This window comes from Sorex fumeus, unplaced genomic scaffold (assembly GCF_029834395.1).
Source record: "Sorex fumeus unplaced genomic scaffold, SorFum_2.1 ptg000038l, whole genome shotgun sequence".
Taxonomy (NCBI): domain Eukaryota; kingdom Metazoa; phylum Chordata; class Mammalia; order Eulipotyphla; family Soricidae; genus Sorex; species Sorex fumeus.
In genome coordinates, this window is record NW_026606095.1 from 4,616,949 (window position 1) to 4,641,777 (window position 24,829).

Consider the following 24,829-nt stretch of genomic DNA (forward strand, 5'->3'; position numbering starts at 1 on the left):
TGGGGTACCATATGGGATGCTGGGAATTGAACCTGGGTCGGCTGCGTGCAAGAAAAATGCCCTACCTGCTGTGCTATCGCTCCAACCCCAGCAGATTATTTTTAAAGGAAAGAGTATTTTATTCTGTTTCTGTTAGGCGTGCATAGAAGGGAAGAGTTTCAGAAATTGGAATTGTTTCATGTGTTGGTTTCTAAACTCTGCATTTCAAATAGTGAAGTATAGTAATGATATCTCATGATATCTCATAGAAGAATGAACTCATGCAACTTTTACAAAATGATTGTGCAAAATGATTTTCAGGTTCTCTCTACTCAAGACCACATGTAAAAATTCACTGTATCACTGTCGTCCGTTGCTCATTTTTTCTTACTCGAGTGGGTGCCAATAACGTCTCCATTCGTCCCAGCCCTGAGATTTTAGCAGTCTCTCTTTACTTGTCTTTCCCAATGCTGCCATTTTGGAGGTTCTTTCAGGGTCAGGGGAATGAGACCCGTTATTGTTACTGTTTTTGGCATATCAAATACGACATGGGGAGCTTGCCAGGCTCTGCCATGCAGGCGGGATACTCTCTGGAGCTTGCTGGGCTCTTCGAGATATATATATATATATATATATATATGTATATATAATGGAAAATGGTTAGGGAGTGTCTCATGATGTGTCCAGGAATATGTTCCTCATATGTGAGGCTCGTCCCGAGCATGTGGAAAGTGGCCTGGAGCGTGATGTCGGTTGGGTAGTTGTGTTCGGCTTCCGGGGCTGGGGAGGGCTCTCACCTGCCCCCTCTGGGGCACCCTGAGGTGAAAACAGCCTGGCGTGGAGTCTTAATTTAAAAGTAGGCATGAAAAATGAATAGAAAAAGCTTAAACCTCTGCTTGTCCTAAGGGTCATGAAGGGGAGGTTGAGAGGCAACGCTGAAATGCCACTGTGTACACTGTCATCCTCTTAGCTGACTTCATCCTTTGCTTCATCCTTTGCCGGCGATACCTCATGTTAACTTTCTCACTCTTGGGGTCTTTATTTTGTAGTCCCCCCCCCCCGCCATGTTGCTGGGGTGCTCGCAAGCCAGGCTGTGAGGCACGCCTGGCCATGGTACTTACCCAGCTCTGCTCCTCACTCTGAGGGTTGCGGCTTCCTTGCTTTAGTCCAAGTGCACACACCTCGAGTCAGTGCTTGAGGGTAGCCGGGCGGGGCGGGACTGGCTGGGATCCTCACATTTCTGGGCCCTGGCATGCATCTGGTTTCCAACTCTGCTGCTCGCTGTGGGTGGGACGTGAACTTGTGACCGTCTGCGTGCCCAGTCCCTGTCCTGTGCACGCAGACCCTCTTGCCCTGCCTTGACGGGACTGATGGGGGAGCCATGCTTGTACCCGGGAGATGACTTCTCTCTGGCTTTCTGGATCCAGCCCAAAGCTGCTCACACTGACCTGAGACCCGAATGTCCTTGTCTGCCACCACATCTTGTCCTGATTGCCCAGGGGCGGGTGCCAGTGGTTCAGAGCTGTCTCTGTACCTCAGAGTCTGCTGAAGGTACTCAGACTAGCAGACCCCACCTGCTCACCTACATCAGAGCCAGTCCAGGTTTCCTTCTCCAGTGCTTGCTTTCTTTCTTTCTTTCTTTCTTTCTTTCTTTCTTTCTTTCTTTCTTTCTCTTTTTGGGCCACACCTGGCGATGCTCAGGGGTTAAGTCCTGGCTTTGCACTCAGGAATTACTCCTGGCGGTCCTCGGTGGTCCATATGGGATGCTGGGGACCGAACCCAGGTTGGCCGCATGCAAGGCAAATGCCCTACCTGCCCTACTATCATTCCTGCCCTGCAGTGCTTTCTTGACTGCCCTCCTGGGTCTGCACATGACACACCAACCTCCCAGTGGCAAAGGCCTCTGGCTGTGTCCTTATCACAACTGGATAAAATATCAATCAATCCCGGGCACATCTTAAAGCATAGTTGAAAATTTCATACAAAGGCATTCAAGTTCATTTCCTCAGATAAGCAAGCCAAATGCATTATAAGATCGGACTTGAAATAGTACAAGAAACTTTTTGCCTGGGAGAGCTAGTTTGGTGGGTTGGGTGCTTGCCTTGCACCTGGATTCAAACACCAGCATCCCATATTATCCCCTGAGCATCACTGGGAGGGACTCCTAGTGCAGAGCCGGCAATAAGCCCTGAGCATTGCTGGGTGTGACCTCAAAACAAAAACAAAAAGAACGAAAACTTATGATTGTCATAACCTACCAAATAAATTCTTTGGCCAGTCTCTTGCTTTTGGGGGGCGTTGGGAGAGAAGGAAGAGGTTGGAGGGAGGTTATGGGAGTTAGAAGAGATTAGAGAAAATGAGGACAAGAAGTTGAAAGAAAGGGCAGAATGATCAGATGAGCATTTTGGCCAGAATGAAACTTCCTCGTCCTGAGCTTTAAATGGAGTCAGAACTCCAGACATTTTCTGCTCTGATCTACCTCAGACTGAAATTGGCGATTCCACTCAGTTCAGTTATTGCTGCCTGTGCGAGGGAAAGTTGTATCCAGGGAAGCAGCCAAGAGTCCACTCGCCCACCTGTGCCTTCCATGGGCAGGTGGAGGTAGTGCAGCCATCCCCTTTAGTTTCGGTATGCAGACCCTCGGCCCAGGATGGGAGACCCCAGGTAGAACATACAGGCTGTAGGGATTGTGGCACCCCATGTCCATGGGGTCTAAATCTTGAAATATCTTTATAGAGGCATTGATCAGCATGTGGTTAGGTTGGTCAGCAGTTACTAGAGAGACGTCTCTGATTCGGAGATTACTTTTTAAGATCATCCTTGCATTGAAATACTTGTAAACTGCTAAATACAGTAGGGAGTAGGAAAAAGCGACCGAGTAATTATCAGAATAAACATAAGTGACGACCAGGCAGAGGATGGAGGGATGAAGCGCTCAGTTTTCAATAAATATTCGGAAGGGTTTGTGCCGTTTCTTCAAGAGCAAGTTCTCAGGCAGAGTCAGATTTCCAAGTGGTCCTGTGAAGGTCTGTCAGCAGGACTGTTGGTGTAAGACAAACACGTTTCAGTCCAAGACTCATTTGTACTGTGTGGAGGGTTTGACTATCATGTGTTTAGAAAATAAATTCCACGTTATCTTTACAAGTGATGTAATAAAGAAAAAAATTATGCATAGAAAATTAGATTGCACAGAAGACTGCAAGATAAGTGATTTTTTTTTAAACTTAGAATGCACTAGAGGAAAAAAAATATTTTATTATAGGATGTAAGTTAGGAAGGAAGAGATTTTTTAGAATAGAACTCAGCTAACGATGTGAATATAGATGTTGTCCGGAGTTAGTGGTCAGAGAGCAAGCACAGTTTAAGTTGTGAAGAGTCACCAGGGCACTGTAGGAAATGCTGATTCCCTGAGTTTGTCTCCCTTCTCCCCAGAGGCCTTCGAAAACCAGGGACATGGAGACTTTGTATTACACGCACACCAGTGCAGTCGCAGTGACAGACTTGGCCTAGAAATCATGGCCCAGTTCAGAACAATTTCAGTGACCTTAGCAAGCAATTCCACTTACACTTGTTCTTTAAAAACGTTTTTTGGGGGTCTTACCTCTGACCGTCTTCAATTTCATAACCTTCAGAGGAAGCCCTAAAATGTGCAGAGTAGTGAAAAACTAATCCGTGTTGCACAATCTAAAACTCATTTTAAATTTAATTATGATTTTTTTTCTCTATTGGGGGCCACACTGGCAGTGCTCAGGGACCACTCCTGGCAGTGCTCCAGGGACCACTTGGGGTACAAGGCAAATGCCCTACCCACATAAAAATTCTTTTTTTTTTTTAATTGCCAACCATTTATTCTAAAGCTTATGGCCGCCAAAGTGTCTTTTTCTCATTAGGCCTTGCTTGGTCAGGGACTGATGTTGCGAAGGACAGTTGTCATTCTCTTGGTGGTGGCAGCACGCTGCCGGAGAAGCTGCCGCCACTCCTGGCAGGAGCAGAGCTGGGGAGAAATGCCATTGTCTCTGCATCTGACCTAGTTGGAAAGGAACGAGCCAATTCCCTGCACGCGCCCTCCTGCCGAGGCAGCAGTGGCTTCTCGGTAATTGCTTCCCTGGCAAGACAGGCCCTGCCATGTCGGGTGCATGCGGCCAGGCAGGGACAGAGGCTGGACCTTCTTTGCTGCTGAGATGGGTGGCATCATCATTATCTTTCCCACACGGTGGCCAGCATTGGCCTCCAGTCAGCCTCTCGGATTCCACCACTTGCTTGGTTTTCACCCCCGCCTCACCCCAAGACAGCACCCGACTGTCAGAGCACGTGGGAGCAAGGCTGTACCTGTCCCCTTCAGGTGTCCATTTGGACTTGGGAAAGTCTGTTCCTCCTTCACATCGCAGAGTAAATGGTGCATCCCTACTTGTGACTCCGCTCTCGGGTTCCCTGTTTTGTTCCTCTCCAGCTGTGTTGTTCCTGGGTCCCATTCCTCAGCAGCTGCCCCTGGGCGGAGGAACAGTGTCCCTCCGGGGCTTGGCAGTGGGCCCTGAGGGGCTCTCCTTAAACTGGGGCACAGTCGATGCATCCCGCAGTGCGGTGAGTCATGCGGAAATGGGTCCCCCATTGTGATGGATGTGTGTGGTTTGCGTCTAGTGAGTGCATCACTCTCTCTGGTTGAAAGGGTGGTGCCCCTCTGGTCCCTTCTCTTTGGCCATCTCTGCACTGGTGGAGGCTGGCGGTTAGAGTTCAGGGCGCGGAGAGGCAGCTTTGCTGCTCCCAGACGCCTCCTCCGCAGGAGTGCAGCACAGAGTAGCAGCCGCTGAGGAAAGGGAGTCCCCCTCATACTAAAAGGCAGCCGTCGCCTCCTGCAGTTGGAAACCGTTTTCTCAGCCCTTCCCACATTCCTGGGACATGAGAAAGGAAGCGGGGTGTTTGTTGTACATAACAGGATCATGACACGGCCCTCGGCCCTCGGTTCTCGCAGGATCACTGGGAATGTGGATTTGTCCAGATAGTCAGTGTGTGTGTCCCTCCTTTGTTCCCATCAGCTGCCTTGGGGGCTGTCCGTTTTTGTTGCCCGTCCTGGGAGTCTGGGATGGAGCAGGGTGGCACTCCCCAGGTGTGAAGGTTAAATAGGTTGCTGTGAAGGTTAAGTAGGTGGTTGATGGAAGGAAAGTAGTTCATGGCCAGGCCAGGTACATACAGGTACTTAGTACACATTGGATTATTGCTGCTGTTTATTTAACAGTGAGAAACGATACCATTTTGGGTGAGAGAAAAGGCACTGGATGTTTCGTGCGCCCTTCCTACACTTCGGTCACTGGCCGTGGAAGGAAGCTGAGGGGCCTCAGGTCAGGGGACATAGCCCTCTCGGGACAAGGGACATACCTTTAGTGATGATAGGGATTAATGTCATCTAGTGTATCTAGTAGCTTTGCATTGTGACGATTTTGGAAAAAACTAAATTTAAAAAAATAAACTATTATTTCAGGCAAAGGTAACACCACAGAGTAGTTCCTTTATATTCTGTATGTCTAAAGGCTTATTTTTAAGGACCTTATGGATCTAAAGGTTTGTAATACGTATAAAAACGAGGTTAGCGTCATCCTTAGCATTCATTGAAGTGATTAGAGGTCACTCAATTAAATCTGTCTGAATTAATTTTTTCATATTTAGACCGGTTAAACGTAACATCTCTTTAAGCTTTGGCGACCTAATAAAATACTTGTATGACTTCTAAATTTCGCATCAATAGGATTTAACTGTCATAGTTACTCAGATTTGCTTTGGAGGTCAGTAGAAATTGAGCGTTGCTGCTCTGAGTAGTAATGTGTGAGTAGAAATTGAGTCTAGTTCAACACCAGGAGGATTACTCCATAGCTTAGAGGCCAGCCGGGTATTCTAGGGGAAAGGGCAGTTCAGATAGAGAAGGGAGCACCAAATAAAGGGTGTTTGGAGGATCCTCCCAGGAGGGGAGTTGCATGTTGAAAGTAGACTATGGACTGAACATGTTTGCCACTCAATGCCTCTTTTTGCAGACCACAACACCCAAAAGGAGAGAGAGAACAAAAGGGAATGCCCTACCACAGAGGCAGGGTGGGGTGGGGTGGGGGGGATATTATCCATGGTGGTGGAAAATGGGCACTGGTGGAGGGATGGGTATTTGATCATTGTATGACCGAAACCCAAGCACAAAGATTTGTAAATCTACAACTGTACCTCATGGTGCTTCACTAAAAAAAAAAAAAAAAAAAAAAAAATTGAGTCTAGCGACTTTCTTTAATAACTTCAGTAAGGATCCAAACTTCTAGAAGTTCCCATCCCACTCATCCCCCAACACACTTATCTTGGAGCATTTCCTGTATGATTTGAACACTTTCACCACTGCTGATGTCGCGGGAGTGGTGTCTGCCTCTTCCGACTCAGTATCTGGACTACTGGGATCCTGTTGTCATTCTGTAGCGAGAAAGTAATTCTGCCATTAGTTACATAGTGTTGTGTAGTTACTTGCCATTCTATAATTTTGAAGTATTCTTTAGTTACATAGTACTCCATAATTATATATACGGTGCTTAATAGAAGTCATGCAACAGTCATGGACAGACTGATGAAAACACTGAGCATATTCCCGTGGACTCTGATGGTATCTCTTCCGGGTACACTGTTGCCATGCACGGGAGGACTCTCTTTTTATTTTGGTGGGAAGCATGAGAATGGCTGGGGACATTTTGTCAGCTGAGCCGCGCTGGGGCCCACCTTCTCTTGCCTTCTCCAGCTCTGGATAGAGTCTGTTCTCTTCGTGCCTGTATCTGCAATAAAGGTGAGCTCTTTTTTTTTTTAATTTTTTTTTTTTTATTTTTAGTGAAACACCATGAGGTACAGTTGTAGATTTACAATTTTTTGTGCTTGGGTTTCAGTTATACAATGATCAAATACCCATCCCTCCACCAGTGCCCATTTTCTACCACCATGGATAATATCCCTCCCACCCCCATCCCTCCCATCTCACCCTGCCTCTGTGGCAGGGCAATCCCTTGTGTTCTCTCTCTCCTTTTGAGTGATGTGGTCTGCAAAAGAGGCTTTCAGTGGCAAACATGTTCAGTCCATAGTCTACTTTCAACATGCATCTCCCCTCCTGGGAGGATCCTCCAAACACCCTTTATTTGGTGCTCCCTTCTCTATCTGAGCTGCCCTTTTCCCTAGAAAAAGGCGAGCTCTTAAGGTCCTTCGAGAGGATCTTGAAGGCCCTTTGCAACTCACAGCTTCTAATTCCCTGTTCCCTTAGCTCTGACAGTGCTTCAGTGGAAACCTGTCTTGATTGCGGCTCTCGGCTAATTTGGGTTTGATGTTAAACTGTCCAGGAATTTCCAAGGCTGGGGATGTGTTGAGGCCTTCTTCAGTCTGGCTTGAGACAGCATCCTCCGCTACCCTCACGCTTCGCCCAAGCCTGAACGTGGTCGCGCCCTCAGCCCAGCCGCGGGGGCTCGGTGGCTCTGTTGGGGAATCCATCACACACGCCTTCCTTGGCGCCGGCGCTGAATGAATGAGAGGAAACCGACTTAGCCTTAGCTGGAATTCCCTGCCATCATTTGGCTGGCGTCTGAGTGAGTGAATCAGCGCGGAGGAGCAGTCTTTGCATGCACCTCGTCTGGGAGGGTCCCACTCTGCTCTCAGAGGAAGGCGCTGGGTGCAAGGGGAGCTTCCAAGAAGACAGGACAGATGAGGAGATGAGGTTGAGAGGAAGATGGAGCCAGTCTTCTCGTCATACAGCTTCAGACATCCTAAGTGTCCCTTTTCTGGAAGAAAGTCACGTCTGTGACTGTTGCATGCTGTTAACGGAATTTTGTGAAGAAGAATTCAGAATATTGGTGACCGGATACTTGAGTTCGATGCAGATGGAGAATTAGGCAAATGTTTCTGGTACTGAGACTGGGATGACTTAGTGAAAATTTTTTATTTTTTAAAAATTTTTTAAGTAGATTTTTTTAACGAAACTTTTAATTTTATTATTATTATTATTATTATTTTTTTTTTTTTTTGCTTTTTGGGTCATACCTGGCAATGCTCAGGGGTTACTCCTGGCTCTGCACTCAGGAATCACTTCTGGTGGTACTCGGGGGACCATATGGGATGCTGGGGATCGAACCCGAGTCGGCCGCGTGCAAGGCAAACCCCTCCCGCTGTGCTATCGCTCCAGCCCCAGTGAAAATTTTTTACAAGTGGCGAGTATGAATTTGTATTGGGGAGTGAAAATCCAAGGACGAACATTTTTTTTGGGGGGTGGGGGGTGGGGAGCCATGAGCCACACCTGGTGGTACCCTGGATGTGAGCGGGATGCTGTGCTGGTGTTTGATCAGGGCTTTGCAGGGTGGGGGGTACCTCCCTGGTGCAGCATCTGGCGCTGCACTGGAGCGGTGTCGTGCCATGCTGTGCCAGGAGCGAAGCTGCCTTGAGCAGAGTACATGGTCTTGCCTTTGCCTTTCTCCCTGTCCTCAGCTTCCCCACGGGGGTTTTTGGGAGAAGGCTCTGCCATTGCAGAGACATCACGAATAGCTGGTTCCAGAGTCTCAGCGATCTGGTCCGTGCTCCCACCATAGCTGATCTCCTTCCTGAGCTTTGCTGGCCACCGTGACTGCTACCTGTTGCAACACCAGGCCAGCCAACAGGATGCGGTGAGAGGCTCGCTTTACCGAACAAAGCCCACACGTGCCAAGTGTTGGAGCCCACCTGGGTTTGGGTCTGTGAAAGAGAAGGAGGCCTGCCGCAGAGCCAGGGTGCGAGGGTGCAGTGGTCAGGCGGGCTTGCAGGGGGTCTCCCCGTCTCCGCTTCCACACTTCTCTAGTATGTGCTGCTGAACTGGCTCCTAGGCCTGTGGCCCTGGACCCCGAAAAGGGGAAAGACCCCCACCGCCATCTGATGCACCTCTCCCCGCCGGCCCCCCACTATCGGATCACACCCACTTCCGGCTCTTGCCATAGAAACACCAGACTGCCCTCAGCAGGCGGGCGTTTCATTTCACATCATACAACAGAAATGACATGAGTGCCGGAGATGGTCACGGTGAGGAACGGCAGGGAGTAACGAGGGGTCCTGCCCTTTGAGGCACATCAGAAGTCACTTGAGAAGTTGTCAGAATCCATCTGGCTCTCAGCCTGCAGGAAGGGCCTCGGACAGCCAGTCCGCCCCTGGCTGCAGCTCAGGGCTGCTTTCTGCTGACTCAAACCAAACACTGTCACTGTCCTCCCGGTGTTCATTGATTTGCTCGAGTGGGCCCAGTAACGTCTCCATTGTGAGACTTCTTGTTACTGTGTTTGGCATATTGAATACTCTCGGTAGCTTGCCAGGCTCTCCGAGAGGGGTGGAGGAATCGAACCCGGCTCAGCAGGCTGGCTGCACATAAGGCAAACGCCCTACCGCTGTGCTATCACTCCAGCCCCGACTCAAACCAAACCAGAAACAAAATAAAACAAAACAAAACAAAAACCCTCACGAAACCCTCACAAAGATACAGAGAATGCCTGACTGCTGGGCGTGGAGTCAGCCCCCTGCTTCATTGAGGTGGAGAGTGGAGCAGAGTATTTCCGTCTTGGCCCACTGGAAGCTTCCAGCCTCTCGGTGCTGGGAGTGGGGTGACATCTTAGTGTGACTCTATGCTGTGGCCCGCAGGGCGGCTGACCCGTGTGTGGCCGCTGTCACCCTCCTGTCCTACTGTGAGACAGCACTGCACCTGCCAGGACCTGCCACAGAGCAGGGTCCCTCCAGCAGTTTCCAGACTTGGATCCCAGGAGCTTAGCTGCAGCAGGTGCCGTGACTAGCCCACGTGAGGCCTCCGTGTGTATATGTGTGTGTGTGTGTGTGTGTGTGTGTGTGTGTGTGCGCGCGCGCGTGTGTGTAATGGTGAAGGGCAGCCTTGCAGCAGCACTGGGGGACTCCAGCGTGAGATGGGTGAGCAGAGGAGGCAGGCGGCCATTGCCCATGAATTTTGTTGCTGTTACACTTGATCCACTCGTTGGTCCCTCCTTCCCACTGAACCCCCCTGGCGCCTGATCATGGCTGGGCCTTGCTGACTGGATGCTGTGATGCTCCCTCCAGCTCAGGCCAGACCCTGCTAATCGTGGCCCTTGGCCTTCCATGGAGCCTTCCGTGGAGCCTGTGTGCCTTCCGGCTGGGAAGGTGCCGGGACATTCCTGTCCTGCCGGCATCCATTATGCTTGGAAGGCCACAGTCTCAGCCAAGGCCAGCGCCTGGCTCTGAGCCCCGGAGTTCCTCATGATGCCCACATCGCTTGGCCTCGGAGACCTGGCCTCCGCTCACTCATCCAGCCGTGTGGGCAGCTGAGTGACGGGCAGCTGCCGGGTGTGAGATGGACGTGTGGGCCAGAGTGTGTCTATGGCCCGCCGTCTCTTAATTTGGAGAGAATGTGATTCTAGGACCCCCCGGCAGATGCTGGTAGAGTAACCTGGGGGTACGCGTGGGGTGGTTGGTGGGTTCTACGCTCACTGTACTGCGTACCTATTGTATGGAGTTTCCTTTGCTTCTACCCCTATGGAACCCCCTAGAAACATGGACCTGTACGAGGTAGAAAGCTGGGGGAGTGATTGGAGCTGCCTTTACCAACAGCCAGTTATTCTGCTGTCTTGGTCATGTGAGACTTTTTAAAATAAAACTAAAATGTTCTTTCAGTAGGCATATTAGCAGTAAAGATATTTTAAATTCCTTAATATTCCCGTAAATTTTTTTTCTAGGCACACTGGGCATTCGGATGATTGCTTTTCTCTTGTCTCTTCGTTGTAGTATTGAAGAGGAGAGTGTCTACTCTCTGTCACTCCTGATGCGCCTGTCTCAGCTTTTTGTGTATCAGTTCACCTTCTCTGTCTCCCAAGTGCTGCTTAGGCTCTGAGGATTGCTCCTGACTTTCAGCCGGCTGGGCCGGTGGTTCAGTGTCTGGACCCGGTGAGCTGGGGCTCTTGTGGAAGAGGATTATTCTTGAGCTCTTGGGTTCTTGAGAGTTGTATGAAAGACTTACAGACAAAACTTCAGGAGCTTAAGAAGTTAGAGTTTAGGGGCCAGAGCAATAGCACAGCAGGTAGGATGCTTCCCGTGCATGCGGCAGACCTGGTTTTGATCCTCGGCATCCCATAGGATCCCCCAAGCTCCGCCAGGAGTGATTTCTGAGTGCAGAGTGAGGAGTATGCCCTGAGCATCGCTGGGTATGGTCCAGCCCTCCACCCCCACCCTGCAAAAAAGAAGTCAGAGTTTCTTGTCCAGTTGAAGCAGACGGTCTGGGCCCCTCCCCAGGGCCAAGGCCCTACTTTCTCTCTTTCTAAGACATCACTCTTGTCTCTCGCTGCCTGGTCCAGAGTCTGGTTTCCTGAGTCCTGTCCCTCACCCGCCACCAGTGTGCAATGGCCTGGTACCTTCGCCTTCTCTGTCCAGTGCCCGTGTTCCTGGCCAGGTAGCTGCAGCCCAAGCCCCGTCACCTGCGTCCCTTGTTGTTCCCGCTGCTTGGTGGCCTGTTGCTGGGCCTCTCTAGGACTGTACCCCATATGTGTGTGTGAGATCCCTGCGGTCCTGCCACCTGTCTGTGCACAGGTCAGGCGGGGACGAGCATCACCTGGCTGGAGGCTTCCTTGTCTCTCCTGCTGCCTCCCCAACTCCCCTTCCCCTCCCCCCCCTCCGCCATACCATTAACTGTCATGCCTGGAGACTTTCCATGTGGTGACATTTAAAATGATCAGTGACATGACATGAACTGGCTCACTTGGTCCTCCCACCACTCTTGGTAGCTCCAGGACACCCGGCACTGTACGTGGCCTGCACCCCAGGGCCCTGTTAGGGTGCTCTGGAAGCCCGTGGCACTAGGTCCTGTGTTCCGTTTGGCCTCTGCTCCGGGATCCTGCGCCCTCACGGGCCAGCAGCCCAGACACGAGCACTTTCTGGGTGGGTGGGAGACAGAGCCCTGGGTGGACGAGTTCATGAGAGGACCCGAGCTGGGGTCATTCTTTGCTTGGGTGGTTCCTCCTTTCTCAGGGATGAGCCCGGGACTTTCAGAGGAGGCCGAGCACCCCATACAGGAAGGCTCAGCGTAGGCACTTCCTGGGGCGTTTCATCTTCAGGCCATGCCCGTCTCTTGGTAGGTTTCAGCACTTACACATTTAACTCCATGATCCCCTTTTCCCCTCGTTTATAGTGTATTAATAGCCTTAATGAATTGTGAATGATAGTTAATGAGATCATCTGTGTATAATTAGGGCAGCCTTTTTTTTTTTTTCCCCCTCTCTCTCCTAAAGATCTATTTTTCCTTCTGGAGTATGTAGTTTACCTCTCACCTCAGTAATGAAACATTTTTCAAGGTTTTTTTTTTCCCCAAAGTGGAAGAGCTTTTTCTATCTTCTCAGTAAATACAGAAAAACCATTTTGCAGTTTCTTGAAATGCCACACGTGCAAAACATGGAGAACAACGAACGATCCAGATGCACATGGCCTATGGCGGCGGGGATGGAGTGTCCCAGAGAACTCAGTTCTCACATCTCCTCGCTCTCCTCTGGAAGAGAGCCCTGTGGCCGTTTTGTGACCGCGCAGCCGTGGGTGTTGGCCTGTCCACTCTGGGTCCCGGATTCTCATGGAAGTGCTCTGAGCTTGACCCTGAAGGTGCCACGTGCCTTTCCTGTCAAAGGAAAGCAGCTGTCAGCGGGGGCCCAGGAACCCCGTGGACTCAGCCACGTACTGTTTTGTAACCTGGGAGTCTCTGTGTGCCTGAGGTGAGGGGATTCACCAGGCTGCAGGCAAAGGGGGCAGCGTCTTCAGAAGCAGAGGAGCAATTCTCTGCGAGGGCAGGAACGAACAGGCACGTAACAGATCTCTGTCCGCTGCAGCTGTCTGCCGAACTCTGCTCAGTGCTAGACCATATGTGGGTGGTGGGGATGGATCCTCCCCCCCCCCCCCCCCCCCAGCCATTTAAGTGGTGATGTGGCAATTACCTTCTGTGTCCGCTGTGATTTGTGTCCCCCACCCCCCACGCCAGGAGTGGGTTGCGCAGGGATGTGCATAGACTCTGAATACTTGTGTATCCAGGTGTCCCTGTCATCCCCGCAGGACCTGGGATCCCGGAGTCCTGGAGACTTTTGAAGAGACAGTGTGTGTCTTCTGTGGTGTGACCCAGAGCCAGGCCTTCTCTGCACGCGCTCGGTGGTGCTTTGCACCTTGCGTTGCAGGGAGTCGAACCCCAACACAGGACAAGGTGGATGGATGCCCCTTGACTGTAGCTGGTGTGAGGGACCTTGTGGCAGCTTCAATCCGACCCTCTCCCCCGCCCCCCCCAGCACACACATACACTCACCCCCCCCCACATACACCCTCTCCCCGCATACACCCTTTCCCACTGTGATAGCTTCAAACCAGCCCCTCAGCACACACATACAACCCCCCACCCTCCACACACACACACACACACACACACACACACACACACATACCCTTCTCCACTGGCCTGACACACACAAACATACACACACACAAACACCCTTCCCCACTGGCCTCACACACACATACACATACTCACACACCTCACACACACACACTCTTCCCCAGTGGCCTTACACACACACACACACACACACACACACACACACACCCTTCCCCACTGGTCTGACACACAATGCACACAATACACACACATGCACACAACCTTCCCCACTGGTCTGCACACAGACACACACAGACACACACCCCTTCCCCACTGTCCTGACACACACAAACACACACACACACAAACACCCTTCCCCACTGGCCTCACACACATACACGCACACACACCTCACTCACACACACACACACACTATTCCACTGACCTGATACACACACACACACACACACACACACACACACCCTTCCCCACTGGTCTGGCACACAATGCACACAGTACACACACACACACGCACACAACCTTTCCCACTGGTCTGCACACAGACACACACCCCCTTCCCCACTGGCCTGACACACACAAATACACACACACAAACACCCTTCCCTGCTGGCCACACACACACACACACACACACACACACACACCCTTCTCCACTGGCCTGACACACACACACACGCGCACACACACACCCTTCCCCCCTGTCGCCAGAGGAGGGACAGTCTGATTTCAGGCGTGGAGCTGCCGTGAGACAGAGTGAGGGTGCCGGGGAATGTGGTAACAGTCTGTGTGTCACCCGGAGCTCCTTAAGATGCCCGCAGCCCAAGGTCTGGCTGCTGAATGAATTCAGAAAGAAGAGAAACGGAGCCAGATTATATTGTGAAACTGGAGATTTGTGAGCACGAGCAGAAAAATTCTAAAGTGCTGGTTTAAAATAGTGCTCTTACTGTAATTTCTAGTTATAAAAGTAACACATTTTCAAGTACCCAACTTAGAAAGTGCAGATAAGAGTGAACATAATCATTCGTCTGTCCAGCCAGATACTCTGTTGAATGAGCATCCTCTGAGGGTGCTTCCTGCATTCTCTTCCATGTGATATGGTCTCTTAAATATTTTATTCCATTTTAGGTCACGTGTTTATAGTGGTAACATTGAAGATTGGATGTACACAGTTATGGGGCTGGAGTGATAGCACAGCGGGTAGGGTGTTTGCCTTGCACGCAGCCAACGTGGCCGACCCGAGTTCGATTCCTCCGCCCGTCTCAGAGAGCCCGGCAAGCTACTGAGTGTATCTCGCCTGCACGGCAAAGCCTGGCAAGCTCCCCGTGACGTATTCGATATGCCAAACATAGTAACAAGTCTCACAATTTGTTGTGAGATGTTACTGGTGCCCGCTCGAGCAAATCGATGAACAATGGGAGGACAGTGCTACAGTACACAGTTATCTGACCTCATCATTGCCAAAGTGTCCAGTACCTGCCACCAATATCTTTTATTCTTCCAATCTCCTCTCTTGCCCCCCCAGAACCCCTCCTGCCCTGCTTCCCCTCGACCCCCTCGGTGTTCTCATCCTATATTCCAGGATGCTGAGGTTTGTTATCCTTCTATGCTGTCTGTTCCCTTGCTTCTCTGTACACCCCAGAAGAGTGACATCATCCAGGGTTTGTTCGTCTGGGGTGTTTTTTTTTTTCCATCCATGCTGTAGAGAACTGTGCAGTTTCATTTTCTCTTAGAGCTGCATGGTTTTCCACTGTGTTTTCCATATACACCACAGCTTCACTGTCCACTCATCTGCTGTGGACAGTTGAGTTGTGTCCATATTCTGGCTGTTATGCTGAGCGCAGCCTTGAACACAGATGTGCACATGTCTTTTCAGTTGTGTGTTCTGGGGGGTGGGTTGATATTGAGCAATGGGTGGAATCGCTAAATCACATGGAGGCTGTATTTGGTGTTTTTCAGTTTTGATATTTTAGGAAGAAGGTTTCATTTGATTTTATTGTTTTGGGCAGCAGACTCCTTGCTCTGCGCTCAGGGATCACTCCTGGAGGGGCTCCGGAGACCCAGTGGGGTGCTGGGGATCGAACCTGGGTGAGCTGCATGCAAGGCAAGTGCCGTACCTGCTTCATGTACTCTCTCTGGCCCTTCTCCCACTTCTTTTTGTTGTTATTGAGTCTGTGTGTGTGTGTGTGTGTGTGTGTGTGTGTGTGTGTGTGTGGTTTGTGGTTTGTGGCTTGGCTCTAAAATGAGCTGAAGGAAGGCTCAGCTCACTGCATCTCATGAGCCCAACCCCCAAGGTGTCATCTCTGTCTTTGGTTCTATAAAAGTTATCAAATGGTGTACTAGCTCTGGAGTTTTTGAGGTCAGAAGTGGCATCTATAATGTGAGCTATTGGCTCTTTGAGGTTGTTAGCCTTAAACAACTACAATAAATTGTGTTTTATTCATTTATTTTTTATTTATTAAAATTTTTTATTAGTGACAAACCAAGAGATACAGTTGTAGACTTACAAATTTTTGTGCTTGGGTTTCAATTATACAATGATTAAGAAAAAATATGGAACGCTTCACGAATTTGTGTGTTATCCTTGCTGCCATGCTAATCTTCTCTGTATCATTCCAATTCATTTATTTTTTAAAGTCATCACTTGAAGGTCAGAGCTCTAAGAGACACTTGCCTTGCACTCATTCTACCTGGGTTTGATTTCCGGCATCCGATATGGTTCCCCGAGCACTGCCAGGAGTGATCCTTGAGCGCAACGCCAGGAGTAAGCCCTTAACACTGCTGAGTGTGGCAAAAAATAGAAATCAATTTGTTGTTTGGGTTTCTTTTTTTTATTTTAAACTCATCACTTGGTCTGGAGAGATAGTATAGGGGTTAAGGTGATTGTCTTGCATATGGCAGACCCTTGTTCAGTCTTGGCACCTGGAGCAACCGCCAGGAGTTTCCCGAGTACAGAGCCAGGAGTAAGCTCTGAGCACTGCCTGGTGTGGCCTCAAAACAAAACCACCAAAAAGGCATCCCCCCCAAAGTATCATTTACTGTTCTGCCGGATGTTTTCAGTGTCTGATCAAATGCGTTGTACCTCTGTTCTTGATCCACACAATAACCTGAAACTTATATAGCAAACCCACTTGTTCTTGTCACTTAACCAGTTCCTTAATAAGTGAGTGGTTCCAACTGCAATAGAGTCCTAGAATTTGCAAAGGGTCAATCGAGTTTAAGAAATAAATTGATTGGAAATGTGTAAGCATGATAATCATAACATGATCTGTATTCTCACGAACCCAAGATAAGATAATCTGTATTCTCACAGCCCAAACACAGCTGTTGCATTTAATCAGGGGATAGTATAAGATAATTCTTGATTAACTTTGCTTCTTGAACCTACACCGTGGCAGGCCTTGAGATCGAGCACTCTTTGTAACATATTAAGTGAAGATGAAGTGATAATTTATCACCACCCCTCCCCCCTTTTGGGTTACGTGTCCAAGGGCACTAATTGAGAATGTCCCCTTGCGTGTTTCTTCCTGTGATTAAGGGCTAATGCAGTGAGGTTCATCGTTCTAATCCAGCCTCCTAGTTCTCTATACGCTGCCCAGGATTTCTTTTGCACACCATCATGATACTGAAGCAGAGGAATGGATTGCTGCAGCGTGCTTTTTAAGGCAGCGCTGCTCTGCCCGATGCAGATCATTGTGTAGAATCCTTCTTTTATGGCATTCTCGCCCATGTTTAGGACTCTCTTGCGCCCTTTGTCTCCTTTTTGTCCTCGCCAGACTGGCTTTTGGGGAGAATCCAGAGAGAACACTCTTTCCCGGTGCCTTTGGAACTTTTGTTTGGGTTCCATTGCTTCTGTAAGGTCAGATCCTTGATTCCATCTGTTTTTAGTAACTTCATCTTTCTACAAATTTCTGCTCAGTTTGGGAATTGAGGAAGCACACTTCTAGAATCACAGTCACGGTCCTCCTGTTATTCATCGATTAGCTCGAGCGGGCCCAGTAACGTCTCCATCGTGAGACTTGTTGTTACTGTGTTTGGCATATCGAATACGTCACGGGGAGCTTGCCAGGCTCTGCCGTGCGGGCGAGATACTCTCGGTAGCTTGCCGGGCTCTCCGAGAGGGACGGAAGAATCAAACCTGGCTCGGCTGGACTGGCTGCGCACAAGGCAACACCCTAACGCTGTGCTATCGCTCCAGTCCACACTTCTAGAATGAAAGAAAAAATTATTTGTCCCATCATCAGAACACGTCACTTTCTTACCTCACTGTACATTTTTTTGCTCTACTTCTCTCTGTGTATAGCTTTGTATTTTCGTGTATGTAGATTTTTAAGAGCTGACATATAGTTTTTTTTTTTCTTTTTGGGTCACACCTAGCAATGCACAGGGGTTACTCCTGGCTCTGCGCTCAGGAATCACCCCTGGCGGTGCTCAGGGGACCATATGGGATGCTGGGAATTGAACCTGGGTCGGCCGCGTGCAAGGCAAACGCCCTACCCGCTGTGCTATTGCTCCAGCCCCGCTGACATATAGTTTAATGATGGATTTATGATCCACTAGTTTCATTCCCACTTTCTTTTATCATGGAAAGTGTTTTATTGAATGTCTAAATCCCAAGTCTCACTGATGTTCTGACACTGATACTTGACCGAACCATGCCCATATGGGTAACTTTTATTTATTTTATTTTTATTTTTTTTTGCTTTTTGGGTCACACCCAACAATGCACAGGGGCTACTCCTGGCTCTGCACTCAGGAATTACTCCTGGCGGTGCTCTGGGGACCATATGCAATGCTGGGAATCGAACCTGGGGTTGGCTGCGTGCAAGGCCAACACTCTACCTGCTGTGCTATTGCTCCAGCCCCCAAATGGGTAAATTTTAAAGTGAAAAGAATGTTATTAAAATTATGCCAATACATTATGCCTAACCACGGGGTGGGGTGGGGGGGGGATAAGGATATGACACTTTTCAAACTGGATCCTAATCATGCTTAAAAATCCTAATCCCTATTGTTGAAATTAACTAAGTTAAAATTGTGTGTGAATGGGGGGGGAAGGGGTATCAAACCCAAAGACTCATATGTGCAATATAGCTCTATTCCTGACTTATATCCTGGCCTCTTTATTTATGGTACAATATATACATTTGGAAAAATGATGATTGTTTCCTTGGATAAAAGTTCCTAAAAAGAATCGCTGGGAAAGGTGTATATGTAATATTGTTAGGCATGTTAACTTTTTCCTGCATTTCTCTGAAAGCTATATCTGGGTTTGCCTGGGTTTATAGACTGCCACTTGTCTCCAGATTTCTGAGACTCAATAAAGTAACTTGAAAACTGTGTTTGCTAGTTTAAAAAAGTATCACTGTCACTGTCACTGTCCTCTCGTTGTTCATCGATTTGCTCGAGTGGGCCCAGTAACGTCTCCATTGGAGACTTTGTTGTTACTGTGTTTGGCATATCGAATACGTCACGGGTAGCTTGCCAGGCTCTGCCATGAAAAAGTATCATATCCTTAAACAATTTAAATTTGTATTCCCCCCCCCCCCCCCCCGAATTCCCTCTGTTGGGAGATTATTCTTTTTGTAAAATGCTATTTACAAGTGCTTTTTGTGAATTTTACTTTGGATACTTTGAAGTTCTTACAACTATGTTCTCCCAATATGTTGAAATTTTTAATGTATTGTGGGATAATAAACATATTTTAGAAGTGTGTTAGCATGAGTTTACTCCAAGGTAAATTTGTGAGGGCTTGTAATCTCCTGACAGTTTGTAAAGTGTTACGAATGCAAAAAGTGACCTGGATTTAGTTCGTCCCCTCTCTCTGTTCATTATAGTTTTACTGGGACACTCATTTTTCAGTTCACCTGAGGCTAACACAGTTTATGCATAATGTGTTAGCATAGTTTTAATAAAATTCTTTTCAACTTTAAAAGTTACCCATTAGGGGACGGTTCGGTCAAGTATTAGTGTCAGGACATCAGTGAGACTTGGGAAATTCAGTCACAACCACATGTTTGATTTGACTTTTTTTTTAAAAAAAGAGTAATTAGACTTGTCTGTTATTGGTCTTGTGTTCTTATATGCTAATGAGGCCTGTGGGCAGGGCTTGAAATACCGTTTTTTCATAGTTCTCTTTCTGCCTTTGTGTGTGTTCGAGCCTAGGGACTTACTCATCCTAGCTGGACAGAATTACTAGGCACTTAGGCACTTTGCCATGTACCCTGTGAGCCTTGCACGCTAGCCATTGCCCTGCCCGGTGGCGGGGACTACCTCTAGGGTCACTTGAGCAGGTGCCCCGAGTGTCAGGGGAGACCCAGCTCCTGCTGAAGGACTGTCTCAGCATTTCAGAGTCCTCCTCATCCCGTTCCTCGGCTGCAGGGACAGTGGGCATGCGTGAGGCGTGACCTGTCCTGTGAGGGGCAGGGACCGCTCAGCAGGGCCCGCTGGTTCTGCTGCCAGAGCTGCTCTCCTGCGTGAGCTCGGGTGTGGGTGTGGGGCACAAAGCATCCCTCCCATCTCCAGTCCAGTCCCCAGCCCTGTGCCCGCTGGGTGGTTTCCGTAGCTGCTTCCGGCTTCCAGCCTCCGCCCTTCCCCAGAAGGGCCACAACCACCCATGTGGGCCATGGGCTGGGCACCTCTTTCCTCTTGCCCGCGTGTCCACATCCCCCTCACCCCCCGGGGCCCATCTGCAGCCCCCAGCCAGAACTTGCCTGCCTGCGCTGTCTATTCTGGAAGATTCTCAGCCTCCCTCCCGACCCATTTTCAGCCCTAGAGCTCCAGGAGCTCGGGCTTGTCCCCTCCTGCCAGAACAATAGCTCCTTTGAGTCCAGCTTCGCTTTGCCTGCTTTCTCCCCTGTCCAATCGAGACTCCTTCGGGCCATGCCCCGAGTTGGGAAGAGTCCAGCAGTGAAATTCTTCTCTGTTCAGAGTTTTCAGTGGCTCCTCTGAGACTGTTGAGACAGATTCAAGCTCTGGGACATGTGTTGCGTGTTACTGTGAAGAAGAACAAAGGAACGCCAACAAAGCCCCGAAATAATATGACTTTTTAAAAAAATTTTTTTTTTTTATTTTAAAGGAGAGGGAGTGCATTTAACAGTGGGCTTCTAAACTGAAGTGTGGCACTTGGGCAAGTTAGCAGTTTGGCAGCTCATTCCAGTTTTATTAAGAAATGTTCTAGAACTGACCGTAGTTATAGTCCCATTCATCTGTGAATATGCTATAAGCCACTGCGCACTTTAATTGGGTGAATGGTAGGGTATATGAATTATGTCTCAATAAAGTTGGTATAAAGTTCTTTGTCCTTTGTTAAGTCCTGGTGACATCTGTTACAGTGCAGTACAAGCAATGGATTAAGCTGTAGTCACCCTGGCACTCTAATATTTCTTAAGAGGAATGTATGATCCGGGGAGATTTTCCTACCTTTGTCTTCTACATTCATATGTGGACTATCTAGAATCTTGTAATAGACCCTCCGTTTAATTGGTAGGTAGTGTGTTTGGCTTAAAAAAAAAATAGGGCCAATATTCCTGAGAAAGCTATGTAGGCAGTAGAACAAACCGACCATTATTCTAGTTTCAGCATCGCCTACAGCTTTGAAGGTTCTTTGTCAGCTTTGGGACCATACCCAGCTGTCCTGAAGAACTGTTCCAGGCGTGGTGCTCACTGCTGGGGTGCTCCTGGCCCTCAGCGTCCCACAGGAGAGCTCACACTCAGGGCTCTCAGGTGTCTCCCGTCCCTGAAGGCTTTAAGTGTTTGAGCCCAGTCCCAGCTCTGTCTTTGCTAATTTTCTCTGTAGGTCACTTGTTTTCTCTGTTTGAATTTTCAGATGCCCGGAAATATCACTCCTAGTGATGTAGTATTTTCTTTTTAAAAGAATCCAATATTTTGAATTTAGTAGACATTTCAATTTCTGCTAATTTTTAAAAACTTTTTGGAGGGGTGCTAGGGGGTTCTGGTGGTATTAGGGGTTCATTCCTGGCTCTGCTCAGAGATCACTCCTGGCAGGCTCGGGGCACCCTGTATGGTGCCAGAATCCAATCCCAGGCGTCCTTGTGCAAGGCCAAGCCCTCCCTGCCGTGTTCTCTCTGACCCCTGCTGAGTTCTTTATTGGTTCAAGTCAGCAAGTGCTGTCTCACCCATGGCAAACTCTCAGACATGCCCTAATGACTGTTCTACCTTTCCTGTGCTGAAGTATTTCAAGAAAAATATTGCACACGAAAGCATTGATTTTTTTTTTGTAGTTTTATTTTACATAAACCTCTCATTACATAGCTTTAAACATTGTTTTTGTGTGTTACTAGGTCGGTTTATAAAATAAAGTCTGAGTGTATGCGAACATAATTTGGACAATAGTTGAAGCTTGTTGCCTCAAACCGAGACCCGTTCTAATAATCCTACATCTTCTTGTACTGTGAACCTCTTCCCCTTTAATCTGATTTTTTTCTTTCTTGGAATAGTTCCATGGATTGCACAGCAAGAAAAGTGGCTCATTGTAAATTGAGGGTAATTGGTTTCACTTCCCTTTTATCAGTGGAATGGTAGGAAGTCATCAGCTGAGGAAGCCTTACTGAAAATGAGTAAAATGCACCAACCTGCTTTTCTCTAATTTTATTTTCTTGAGGAGCAAGCCTGGTGTAAGTGTGTTCTCCATAAATTTCTCGCCTGCTGGTAATACGTGTTCAGGTAGGAGCCTTTTGGGCAGAGTTTGTTGAGTCAGAAGAAAGGATTATTTTTCCTATGTAATTTGCTGAACGCCAAGGGAAAAAAAAAGATACTTTTTGTTTATGGCAGACTCAGACTGACCACCCCTGTTTCTGAAGAAACTAGAGTGCGAAAGGAGGAGATGGTGGAACCTAATTCCATGCTCATTTTTGTGTGTTTGTTTGTTTTGGCTCTTGGGGACACCTCTGGGGGTTTTCAGGCTATACTTCTCTTCATGTTCAGGGGTCACTGCTGGCAGTTCTTAGGGGGACCAGGAACGGTGCTAGGAATAGAACCCAGGTCAGTCACATTCTAGGCAAGTGCTCCGTCCACTGTCCTATCTCCAGCCCTTTCACAATTGTTCTGTGGCATGTGTCTGTCAACTGTCACTGGTGATAGCCTGAGAAATAAGGCCATTAGGCAGAGTCTTAGAGGAGAGAGCTCAGGTGAAAGCATGGACCCCTCACAGCTCCTTCAGGGTTGAGGGGCTGTCCTGGCATCAGCTGGGGTGCCTGGTCCTGCCCCCCCATCTCTCCCATGTCCACCGCCTTTTTGTTGGTGCCTGTGAATACCCCATCTGCAGTGACTCAAATCTAAGGAGTAGAAATAGTTCATGTCCCTGTTTCCAGTGTTCCCTACACAGTGACTATGAAAAATAAACACCCCCCTCATCCCCCCGCATTGGTAAATGCTCCAGCTTTTTAAAAGAGCTGAATCTTAAAAATAATATTGTCATTTCACGCCTCGAGGAGAAGTAAGACTGGCCTGATTTCCGGTGTCATTGTGGACTCTTCCCCCTCTGGCCAGTTGGAAGGGGTTTGTGTTGAGTCCTGGCTGGCTGGTGCTTCTGCCTCTCAGGAGACCTCCAGAAGGGGATTCGTGATAAACGCCAGCGTTTCCCCCCATCAGGGAGTTTGTTTAAATGGGAATGACCTGCAGGTTTGTCTGGCCTGAGTGTATGCCTCTTAGGTCAGAGTCTTCCTTTTGCTTTGACAAAGGGAAGCCTGAGTTGAGCTTTCCTTTGGATGACATCTCAATTGTCCCATGAATAGTGGGCTTCGGAAGTCCCCACTAGCTTGATTCTTGTCCCCCAGGAGCAGAGACAGAGAATGCTGTCCTTAGCATGGCCCCTCTTTAAAGTCCCTTCAGAGTTTCCTGAGCGTGAGGCAGGTTTGGGACGAATCGAGTTCCTCTTAGTATTCCAGGTGTTTTATGAAATGGTGGGGGTGATGCTAGTTCCAAAGGCTGGTGACGTGTGGTCACCTTAATACCCTCCCTTTTGCCAGCGAGCCCAGACTGACTGCTCTTAACTGGAGCAGTGCTCGCTCCCTCCTGCACCCTAATTCCCCTACCTCCAAAGATTATTTTTGGAGACCTAAAGAGCCACATGAGTAAAAGTGGGGGGAAAAATGAAAACCTTGACATACTAACCTTGAAGGAAGACCATACATAGTTTTCCTATGACTGAAAGCCCAAAACTAGTTCTTGTTGGAATGAATAGACACAGTTTCTAACTGTGCATTAGTGTTTGAATCTCGAGAAGTCAATGGTTTTCAGTGCTAGACAACTCAGAGAATGAGAAGAACAAAGAAATCAGTGACTGCAGGGGGTGCATGAGGTTATCCACGTAGGTCGGTTGTCTTCAGGCCTCAGAGACCAGCTACTAGTGCACACTTGGTACCTTCGTGGCGGCTCCGAGAGCTCCTGACTTGTGTGGGTGCACTTTGCCTGCGTGCCTCTGCCTGGACGTCATTTCCGGATAAATAGGAAATCAGATGGGAAAGGCCAGTTCCGGCTCCTCTGTCCCCAGGGAGGGTTTCGGGGGCTTATGGAAGCTGCCAGGCTCGGACAGTGCATGGCGTGCCCTACCCAGGGCTCTGTGGTGTGTGGCAGCAGCTTCTGATGGTGCCCCCTCAAATCTGGGCACTGACCCCGACTGCCTGCTCATCAGCAGCATTTACTCTCCTGGTCAGTGATTAAAGATCCGAAAGGTCTCCTACTTCGCAGAGTGACTTTCTTCTGACTCGATGTTTTGGCGTATCTTTGTATATTCCTCATCGTTTTTACTGGAGTCCTGGTTTCCTCTGTAGGACAGGCTGCAGCAGTGTATGTGTGTGTGTAAATGACCATCTGTATGTGTGTGTGTCTGTCTGTCTCTGTGTCTGTGCATGTCTGTGTGTGTGTGTGTGTGTGTGTGTGTGTGTGTTGATTTCCACAGGCAGTGAGACACTGCCCTGGTGTTGTCATGTGTTCTGGCTCCTTGGTGAGTGTCAGCGCTGTACTCAGGGCTGTTTCCCAGGTGTGGCAGGCACAGGCCATAGTGGACACAGTGACTTCCTCACCGGCGTCCTCCATGTTCCTGCCGAGGGCCTCGTAGGTGCAGGAATATGCCAAGGGCTGCTTTTGAGCCTGACATCCCTCCCTTCCCCCCAGCGCGGCCCTCCTCTCTGCCTGTGATACTTACGATGGTGAACACAGCTGCCTTTACTCACCTTACTGACTTTCTAACCTGAGACTCTTGCCCCAAATCTCAGTTCTCTGCCGTTGCACCTAAACACATTTGGGCTTACTGATAAAAACAAGTCAAGGAACAAAAACCCCAAAGAAGCTTTTGTTGGAATGAATAGATGTTTCTAAGTGATTGTGCTTCTCAGTTTAAAAATGTTCTTCAGGGTTTTCTGAGCCCTAGAACTGAGACTCGCTTCCTTCTGTATCTTCTCTGGTCACCCTCTTCTCATC

The 24,829-nt window shown here is 48.8% G+C and overlaps 1 protein-coding gene and 1 non-coding gene across 2 annotated transcripts in view; one reads left to right on the forward strand and one right to left on the reverse strand.

Annotated features, from left to right (window-relative positions):
• LOC130027969 (guanine nucleotide-binding protein G(q) subunit alpha) overlaps positions 1–24,829 on the forward strand; it is a 278,643-nt gene that overhangs the window by 63,147 nt on the left and 190,667 nt on the right. The window lies entirely within an intron of this gene.
• On the reverse strand, positions 15,935–16,036 carry LOC130028063 (U6 spliceosomal RNA). The gene has a single exon (XR_008793156.1). It is a non-coding gene; the product is annotated as a U6 spliceosomal RNA (small nuclear RNA).